At 40.9% G+C, this 10,588-nt stretch overlaps 1 protein-coding gene across 6 annotated transcripts in view; it reads right to left on the reverse strand.

Moving 5' to 3' along the window:
• SLC11A2 (solute carrier family 11 member 2) overlaps window positions 1-10,588 on the reverse strand; it is a 52,616-nt gene that overhangs the window by 40,133 nt on the left and 1,895 nt on the right. For 3 of the 6 annotated variants that reach the window (XM_045465142.1, XM_045465140.1, XM_045465145.1), the window contains exons 2-3: window positions 2,436-3,137; window positions 1,829-1,990 (exon numbers count right to left, since the gene is read on the reverse strand). The gene's annotated coding sequence lies outside the window, so the exon portion shown is untranslated. The remainder of the gene's footprint in view (window positions 1-1,828; window positions 1,991-2,435; window positions 3,138-10,588) is intronic. The other 3 variants (XM_045465144.1, XM_045465143.1, XM_045465141.1) reach the window with 3 other exon arrangements.

The raw sequence follows: 10,588 nt of genomic DNA on the forward strand, positions 1-10,588 counted from the left end.
GCCAATGTGATCCTCACAGCTTGGAGTATCTCTTTCCCTATTGTTCCAGCAAAAGTGTTGGGGAGGGCTCTGTCTGATAACCTAGCTTGGGTCATGAACCAAGTCCCAAGCTGAAAACAGTGCCCAGGGGTGCCTGGGACACAAGCTGACCATTAGAGCTAGGGGGTGTGGTCAGCCCTACTGGAGTCATCTGAACTGAAAACGAGATTGGTAGGGAGTCTTCTCCAGGGGTCAGAGATTCAGAATGACAGAGATTCAGAATGACCAAGTTTCTAAAGCTGAATAGGATTAGTTTAGAAAGACTTCATGGTTCCTTCTGTTTAGCTTCATCATAGAACAGCAGAGGAATGTTTGTTCCATTTCATTTCATTTATTTAATAAATATAGCACCGAGGATCTACTATGTGCAAATGCTGTTCAAGGCACTGGAATATTGTAATGATCAAGATATACAAATGTCCTGCTCTCAGAGAACTTACATTCTGTGGTGGGGGAGACCAATAATAAACAAGTCAATAAATATAAGTGAGAAAGTAATAAATTCTATTAAAAAATAAATTTGAGGGGCGCCTGAGTGGCTCAGTCGGTTAAGCATCTGACTTCGGCTCAGGTCATGATCTCACAGTCCGTGAGTTCAAGCCCCGCATCGGGCTCTGTGCTGACAGCTCAGAGCCTGGAGCCTGCTTCGGATTCTGTGTCTCCCTCTCTCTCTGACCCTCCCCCGTTCATGCCCTGTCTCTCTCTGTCTCAAAAATGAATAAACATTAAAAAATAAATTTGAAAGGTAAGGTAAGGAGCAGCAAGAGCCAGAGGTGAGAGGTAAGGATTATTTGACAAAGGATGGTTAGAGAAGACGTCACTGGGTGACTTTGAAGCAGAAATCTGACCAGAGTGAGAAAGCAAACTACATGATTAGCATCTGGGAAAGAACTTCCAGGCAGAGGGACCAGCAAGTGCAAAGATCCTGAGACAGAGCCAATAACTTCCCCCTGGAGCAATACATGTACACTTATTAACACATATTTGCATGTGTATGTGATCATGTTAATTATTTTTCTACATTAAATCGATGACTTTTTTTTTTTTAATTTTTTTTTTTCAACGTTTATTTATTTTGGGACAGAGAGAGACAGAGCATGAACGGGGGAAGGGCAGAGAGAGAGGGAGACACAGAATCGGAAACAGGCTCCAGGCTCTGAGCCATCAGCCCAGAGCCTGACGCGGGGCTCGAACTCACGGACCGTGAGATCGTGACCTGGCTGAAGTCGGACGCTTAACCGACTGCGCCACCCAGGCGCCCCAAATCGATGACTTTTAGGGCAGTGATACTAAACTGCAAAATCCTGGGGCGCCTGGGTGGTTCAGTCGGTTAAGCGTCCGACTTCAGCTCAGGTCATGATCTCGCGGTTTGTGGGTTCGGGCCCCGCATAGGGCTCTGTGCTGACAGCTTGAAGCCTGAAGCCTGCTTCGGATTCTTGTCTTCCCCCTCTCTGCCCCTCCCCTCCCCTGCTCATGCTCTGTGTCTCTCTGTCTCTCAATAATAAATAAACGTTAAAAAAATTTTAACTGCAAAATCCGTAAAGTCTTTCTACTATTGATTCTTCTAAGTAAGATATTTATGAATCTTGTTGAGTGTGCACAGGTGCCTAGACTTGAGGCAGGGACTTCCTTTGCCCAATAGAAACTGAACCCAGCGGAAGCTCACTAAATGGTGCTGGTGGGATAACGAGCCATGCAGCACAGTGAATACCAAGACTGATGGGACAGAGATCCTGGGTGACCCAACTAAAGCTGGGTGGGGAGAATTTCCTTCTAGGGATTTTCTTACCTCTGTCCTTTTGCTCTAATTGCCGTGGACGTGCCAGGCGGCACAAAGTGGCTCCTGAGGGTGGTTCCTGCTGCTGCTGGGTAAAGGTCCCTTATCCAAAGCCAAGGACTAACACAAAGGAAAAATTCCTCTGATCTCAATCCTTAGCAAGGGTTATGTCACCTGAAAGAGAAAAGCTTGGGGTGGGGTACGTGTGTGTGAAGGGTGGAAGGGAGTGAGAGAAGTCAGAAAGCAAGAGACCCGCCCTCCCTAATTGATTGGTGACAGTTTCCCTGACCTTGGAACCCCTATAACCCATCCCGACTTGGCACTGTTTTTCATCCAGTGATGCCCTTATCCTTAAATTGCACTACTTCTGGCATGTTTGATGTTCTTTACTACCTCCAGTAGCTAGATTGGCCTACTTTTAATTGTCAGATGGATAGGTCCTTTGCTTATCTGTTTATATTCATTTTCATAGAGTATGAATTCTTAGACCATGTTCAGGAAAAACATATTCTAAATGTAGCTCAGTGTCTACCTTAATTGCTCATTACCAACAGGCACTCATAAAGGCTTTTTGATGATGATTATGACTGCAGTGATTACACTGGAAATCAAAGGCTACCTGTTATAATTTTGGACTGCTGCTCCTCTGGAATGCTAACCTCCTCTTTTACAAGTCTCCTCTCACAAACTGGTTTCCACTGGACTCCACCCGAACCCTTTCCATTTGATGGCCAAGAGACCTATGTTTTAATCTCAGATCCACCAAAAACTTCTGTGGGTCTCTTACATGCCTTAGTTTCACAGTTTTCTAGTGCAAGATGGAAGAAGCTCACAGGGCTTGCAAGTAGAAACAAGAGGTAAAATTAAAAAGTAGATACGGTAGATGCCGAAGGGCTTCAAGAGTAGGACATGAGGAGCCTGTCAGAAGCTTCTCCTTCAGGGCCAGCCCTCTGAGACACTCTTCTTTCTCCCTGTAGACACACTTCTTCTTCCAGGATCCTCAGGTTCCTGGTCTGAAGGAGGAACCATCCTTGCACGTCATCTTTCGCGGAGTTTCCTCCCGATGACCCTCTTGACCTCATTTTTGCCGCTTGCTTCTTCCTTACAGGCCTTCAAACCGATACTTTTCTAAGCCTGGAGGTCATTTATATCCTCATTCTGTTCTTGCTAAGAGAAAGACTTGGAGGAGGGGGTAAGACACCTAGAGTGCCAGAAAACAATGACTGGAATGAGAAAGGTGCTGGAGTCAAACGGTGAGCCCCGCAAGCTTCAGAAGACAGAAAAAGAACAGGCAAAAATAAACTCCAGGTGAATTAAAGACCTGAAATGGTAAAACAAAATGAAATAAAACCTTCAAAATCATCTGAAAAAATATAAATATCTTTATGATCCTAAGATAGAATTTAAAAAGCCAAATTATGAAAAAGCAGAAGTTATAATAGCCAGTTTTGATAAAGCTGACTGTAACAAATACTAAAAACTCATATACAAATATATATATGTATATATGTGTGTGTATATATATATATATATATATATAAATAATTTTTTTTGTAGGTTCCACACCCAATGTGGGGCTTGAACTCATGATCCTGAGATGAAGAGTGACATGCTCCACCAACTGAGCCAGCTGGCAGCCCCTCTAAAAGTATTTTAAACAAGGTCAAAATACAAGTAACGGATGGGGAGATAGGGAGAAGGTATCTGCAATGTACATGCATATCAGAAAAAGATTGGTATTTAGCATCTGTAAAGGCTTCCTATAAACCAATAATAATAAAAAAGAAGATAAACAACCCAGTGGGAAGATAGACATAAGGTATGAATAGACAATTACCAGAAGACATTCAAACAATGGTACATATAAAAATCTATTCTACCTCTCCAGTATCCGGGAAAACGCAAAGTAAACTGACAAAGAGTTTCATCGCACATCTACTGGATTAGCAATAATCTAAAAGTCTGACCATTTTAAGTGTTGGTGAGAAACTAGGACTTGCATATCCTGTAAAACTGATACAACCACTTTGGAGAGCAACAGGGCAATATTTACTCAAGTTGAAAATGCATATATCCTCCGATCCAGAAAGTCTGCTGCCTTGGAACAGGGTTTATCAGTCCATTAGTGGGTCATGAAATTGTTTTAGTTAGTCGTGTCCAGCATTTCACAAAAATGGAATAGAATAGTAAATAGAGTACAGATAGCCTAAGTAAGTATTATTTCACTAAACTTTTATTTTGTATATTAAATGAGTCTTGGTATAAAATGCATTTTTTAAATTGTTCATTTATTTTTGAGACAGCATGTGCACACTGTCAGCGCAGAGCCTGATGCAGGCTTGAACTCATGAGCTGTGAGATCATGACGGGAGCCGAAGTTCGATGCTTAACGGACTAAGTCACCCAGGTGCCCCATAAATTGTATTCTTACTATGAGTTATGGTTAAAAAAAAAAACTACTCTGAAAACACTGCTTAAGAGGAACTCTCATACACAAGAACAAGGAAGCCTGTTCAAGGATGTTCCCCTACAAGGCAGTGTTTGTAATAATGAAACATTGAAAACAACATAAATGTTTATCAGTAACAAACAGAATAACAAATTGGAGTGCATTCATGAGATGGAACACCACACAGCAGCTAAAATTAATGAACTTGGTCTACATGGATGAATTCTGAAAGCAAATTTGAGGGAAATAAAAATAAATGCCACATGAAACCAATTACAGTTGACCTTTGAACAACACAGGGGTTGGGGTATTGATCCCTCACGCGGTCAAAAATCCATGTATATCGGGGCGCCTGGGTGGCTCAGTCAGTTCAGCATCTGACTTCAGCTCAGGTCATGGTCTCGCGGTCTGTGAGTTCGAGCCCCTCATCGGGCTCTGTGCTGACAGCTCAGAGCCTGGAGCTTGCTTCAGATTCTGTGTCTCCCTCGCTCTCTGCCCCTCTCCCACTCATGCTCTGTCTCTCTCTCTCTCTCTCTCTGTCAAAAATAAATAAACATTAAAAAAAATTTAAAAAATCCATGTATAACTTTTGACTCCCCCCAGACTTAACTATTGACCAGAAGCCTTACCAATAACATAGTCAATTAATACATATTTTGTATGTTCTATGTATTATATCCTGTATACTTACAATAAAGTGTGCTAGAGGGAAGAAAATATTATTTGGAAAATCACAAAGAAGAGAAAATACATTTATAGTCCCGTACTGTATTTATTGAAAAAAATCTGCATATAAGTGGGAGTGGACCTGCATTGTGTCCCAGTTCACATTATAAATTAATTTACAAATATAGAATTGTGTTAGAAACAGTATTTATAAAAAGCCCATATGATTTTTCACATAGAAAAATATCTATAGAAACGGTTTTTTGTACACACAGTCTGGGGGGGTAGGTAGTCTCTTTGGTTGTCTTTCTTCATAATATTTAAAAAGTAATAGTGACGTTATTTATACCTCAATAACCTGAAAATAATTTTCTGTATTGTATATTTCAAAATAAAAATTTTACAAGTAATGCTGTGAGTCTCAAAAAAGAATACACAGGGAAAAGTTAAAGTTTTTTTTTTACAATGTACTTGTGTTCCTTTCTCTAAAAAAAATTAAATCCCCAAACCAGCACTACTCCTATCAAAGACCCAACAACATGGTACAAAGGCAACTCAGGACATGTTCTTGACCTTAATGGAATGCTGTTCCACTAAAATCAACAATCATCCACATTTTAATTAGCACTTTTTGAGTAAGTTCAAACAGGGGCTGTGCTGTGCAAACCCATGTTGTTCAAGGGTCAACTGTATATGAATATTGATTTATTAAGTAGGCTTCGTGTCCAGCATGGAGCCCAACACAGGATTTGAACTCATGACCCTGAGATCAAGACCTGAGCTGAGATCAAGAGTCAGATGCTTAGGGGTGCCTGGGTGGCTCAGCTGGTTAAGCATCCTACTTCAGCTCAAGTCATGATCTCACGGTTTGTGGGTTTGAGCCCCGCGTTGGGCTCTGTATGACAGCGCAGAGACTGGAGTCTGCTACAGATTCTGTGTCTCCCTCTCTTTCTGCCCCTCCCCTGCTTGTGCTCTGCCTCTCTCTGTCTCTCTCGAAACTAAATAAACATTTAAAGAATCAGATGCTTAACCAGCTCAGCCACCCAGGTGACCCTGTATATGAATTTTTAAAACATTAAAAAAACTCATATAGTATATATTCATATGCATATATATTCAAATATATATATGTAATCCATATTGAATATACATATGCTCATATATAATTCATGTAATTTATATTTAATATATAAGTATATATATTATAATATATATATTCAAAGTGTTAAAAGTGGACTGATACAAAGGGGATGCCCAGGAAGGGAGGGAAATGGGACTTGGGAAAAAGTAGGTATGATATTATTTATTCATTTTAGGTGGTGGATATGTAAGTGTACGTTATAGTATTCCTTGTTCTCTTCCTTTTAAAATATTAATTTTTTTTTTTTTTTTAGTAATCCCCACCCAAGATGGGGCTCGAACCCATGACCCAGAGATCAAGAGGCACATGCTCTTTGACAGACAGCCAGGCTTCCCAACCTTTTTAACACATAAGAAAAAAATGTAATTAAGAAGTTTTCATCTTGTTCAGATTCTGAAAGAATATCATAAAATTGTATTAAGCACTGGTTATTAAAACTCTTTCATTCTGGGATATTTTTTTTAGTGCCTTGGGATGAATAACCTGCCAAAGGCAGCCTGTCAAACTTAATGAATTAGTATCTAAGATTGGCAAATCACTGCAGTGAGTATTTCCACTAGCAAAAGAGATTTCTCTTTTCCTGAAATTTCAATCTTTCCTATCTTTGGACATGCTGTTCCTTCTTTTCACAAAGCCCTTCCTTCCGGTGCTTGTCTGCCAGGCAATCTCCAATTTACCTTCCATGATCTAGTTCCAGCGTGACTTCTCTTCATCTGGATGCTCTGTCCCCCACCACCAGATTTTATCAATGATTACTCCTTCCTTTAACTCTCACTGTGCCCTGAACATATTTCTCTGTTACAGCACCTATCACATGATAGCACAGTAACTTTCAAACGCCAATCTTCACTGCTAAACTTTTGAACTTCTTGAGGGAAAGACCTACCTCTTATTTGCCCTTATTTTCCTAGAACCTAGCAGAATGGCTACAGAGTGGCCCCTCAAATGTTTATAAGATGAACGCCAAGTTCTGATGACAGACTACATGATACATGGGTTTGGGGAGCTCAAATCTGATTCCCATTTATTGCACCACAAATCTGGACCGCTTTAAGGTGGTCCTTATTTTAGGGCATTCTATTGGTTCCTCACTATCTCTTGTCCAGGTCCTTATAATAACTCTTTTGTATCCTTAACCTTCAGTGTCTTCCCACTCTGATCCATCCTGGATGCCACCCCAGACTAATTTTTATAAAACATCATCTTTTCTTGTCATTCCTTTGGGCAAAATGCAGCAGGACTCTCTAATCCTTTCATATCAAATCCAAATCTCTAGTCTTCAGTCATGAGGCCTTCAGAAACCCAGCCTCACTTTAGTACTCCAAACATATCTCCCAATCATTTTATTACGTGAACTATCCTAGGGCTGGAATTACCTGTCTCATCTCTGATTTATTCCGAGCAACAAGAAAAATCGCTGGCCTGGGGGAGAGGCTTAATAATTGTGAGATCATTGAATAAATGAACTAATCCTAATATATAACCATTTGTTTCAGCCCAGCTAGTTTCCTCTTGTTTTGTATATACACCAAATTCATATCAGCCCATCTTTGTGTCTGCTAGTACCTAATAAACAACACTTAATAAAATGTATTGCAAAATAAGGCAGTGCCTTATTTTCCCAAAAGGAAGAACTAAAAAAATAGTTTTTGGTCAACCTCATATATATGAAATAGTCAACTGTCTACTTTAAGCAGTACTAATTTAGTGAACATACACTATCTAATATTATTTAGCAACACATTTAAAATCACATATGAGGGGCGCCTGGGTGGCGCAGTCGGTTAAGCGTCCGACTTCAGCTCAGGTCACGATCTCTCGGTCCGTGAGTTCGAGCCCCGCATCGGGCTCTGGGCTGATGGCTCAGAGCCTGGAGCCTGTTTCCGATTCTATGTCCCTTCTCTCTCTGCCCCTCCCCCGTTCATGCTCTGTCTCTCTCTGTCTCAAAAATAAATAAACGTTAAAAAAAAAAAAATCACATATGAAATAGAGGTAATGCTTTTTCCCTCGAACTTTATAATACAATTTCATTCAAATTATCAGTACTTTCATCATCATTCAAGCCAATTTTATCATCAGCTGGCCCAATTTACAGATCACACCATCCTCACATATATCCAAATTATTTGAGGACAGTGGGTTTTTTTAAATTCATGCTATGCTTATCTATTCCTGATATCCACAATATAACCTTTCTGCTTTTTAATTTTTTTTAACATTCATTTATTTTTGAGAGACAGAGTGAGAGCTGGGGAGGGGCAGAGAGAGAAAGAGAGAGAGAGAGAGAGAGAGACGAATCTGAAGCAGGCTCCAGGCTCTGAGCTGTCAGCACAGAGCCCGACACAGGGCTCGAACCCACACCTGCGAGATCATGACCTAAGCTGAAGTCGGACGCTCAACCGACTGAGCCACCCAGGTGCCCCTCTGCTGCTTTTTAAAAGGCTTACTCCGGGGCGCCTGGGTGGCTCAGTGGGTTAAGCGTCCAACTTCAGCTCAGGTCACGATCTTGCGATCTGTGGGTTCGAGCCCTGCGTCGGGCTCTGTGCTGACAGCTCAGAGCCTGAAGCCTGTTTCAGATTCTATGTCTCCCTCTTCCTCTGACCCTCCCCTGTTCATGCTCTCTCTCTGTCTGTCTCAAAAATAAATAAATGTTAAAAAAAAATTTTTTTTAAAAATAAAAGGCTTACTCCAACAAGATCTAACACTTGAAACTGTGAGGTCCTAAAGCCAGAATAATTCCTTAAATCCGTGTTAACGTTTTTTGCCTCCCTTTTTTTATTTATTTATTTATTTTTTTACATTTATTTATTTTTGAGAAACAGAGTGAGACAAAGCGTGAGCGGGGGAGGGGCAGAGAGCGGACACACAGAATCTGAAGCAGGCTCCAGGCTCTGAGCAAGCGGTCAGCACAGAGCCTGATGCGGGGCTAGAACCCACAGACTGTGAAATCATGACCTGAGCCGAAGTCGGACGCTCAACCGACTGAGCCACCCAGGCGCCCCTCACCTCCCTTTTAAGTAATTCCATACGGTGATCTCTGTAAGCTTGGAGAACCAGCATCGACTAAGGTCATTTCAGTCTGCATCTTCCCCAAACAGTATTTTGATTCAAAACGAAATATATAAAACAGGCACCACGGGCTATAAAAGACTTTGTAAGAACACAAGATATAAGGCAACTTCTTTCCTGCAAAATTATTTTCAGAATAAAATTAAAAAATAAATAATAAATAAAACACTACTTTACATTCAGGTATATAAAATACTTATTCATGTAACAAATATGTAATGAGCATGTCTTGTGTCCCAGGCACTGTGCGAGGGACTATAAATACAGTGAGCTTAGAATTCCATGGAATTCATGAAATGCATAATGCCACAGCTGATTAATTATGATCATTTTAAGTACTATTAAGGACAAGTATACCTAGCTACAAGATAGATGAGCGACAGAGGAACCTAAATCTGTGGGATTAAAAAATAGTTTTCTCCAACAGTGCTGTTTATGTACAGTGCAGCAGTAATTCACGTGCCCAGTCTGGGTTCAAATCCTGACTCAAATCTTGAGCAGGTTACTTAACCTCCCTTTCCTCATTTATAAAGTGGAGCTGGGGCGCCTGGGTGGCTGAGTCGGTTGAGCATCCGACTTCGGCTCAGGTCAAGATCTCACAATTACGTGGGTTCGAGCCCGGCATCGGGCTCTGTGCTGACAGCTCAGAGTCTGGAGCCTGCTTCCGATTCTGTGTCTCCCTCTCTCTCTGCCCCTCCCCCGTTCATGCTCTGTCTCTGTCCCAAAAATAAATAAACGGGAAAAAAAAAAATTAAAAAAAAAAAAAAGAATAAATAAACACGAAAAAGAAAATAATAAATAAATAATAAAGTGGAGCTAACAACAGTATCTACCTCATGAAGTTATACTGAGGATTAAATAACATAATACACAGAAAGCATCAAGAACAATGCTGGCACATGGTAGTTGCTTAATAAACGCTAGCTATTATTACCATTTCAGCTGGAACTTGAAAGACAAACTGGGAGGGAGGGAAGACACTCCAAGCAAAGAGCAACATGCAAAAGCCCAGAGCATAAGGTTGCTTGGCCTAAAGTAGAACTGAAAGGCCAACGTTTCTTAGCATAGAAAGCTAAGGGGTTGAAAAGATAACGATGCGGTATGAGAGGAGGCTGGGAAGACAGGATGAAGTCAATAATGCAAAGCCTTGTAGGCCGGGTTAAGGAGTCTGAACTTTATCCTAAGAGTCAGAGGAAACTTGAAAGGTTTTATAAAGGGGAGTGACAAGCTTAGATTTGCAATTTTCAAAGCTTTCTCTGGCTATGGAATAGAAAACTGGTTGGAAGGAGGCCAAAATAGATGAAAGGGAAACCAGTAAGGAAGCGGATCCAGTCTTCTAGATCAAAGGCGGGTGGTGGCACAGGAGAGAGGAAACTGGATGACTGAAGAAATAGTTAGAAGGCTGAACCAGCAAGACTTATGTGTGTATGTTGTGGTGAGGGGGCAT

The sequence above is a fragment of the Leopardus geoffroyi genome, chromosome B4 (genome assembly GCF_018350155.1).
Source record: "Leopardus geoffroyi isolate Oge1 chromosome B4, O.geoffroyi_Oge1_pat1.0, whole genome shotgun sequence".
NCBI lineage: Eukaryota > Metazoa > Chordata > Mammalia > Carnivora > Felidae > Leopardus > Leopardus geoffroyi.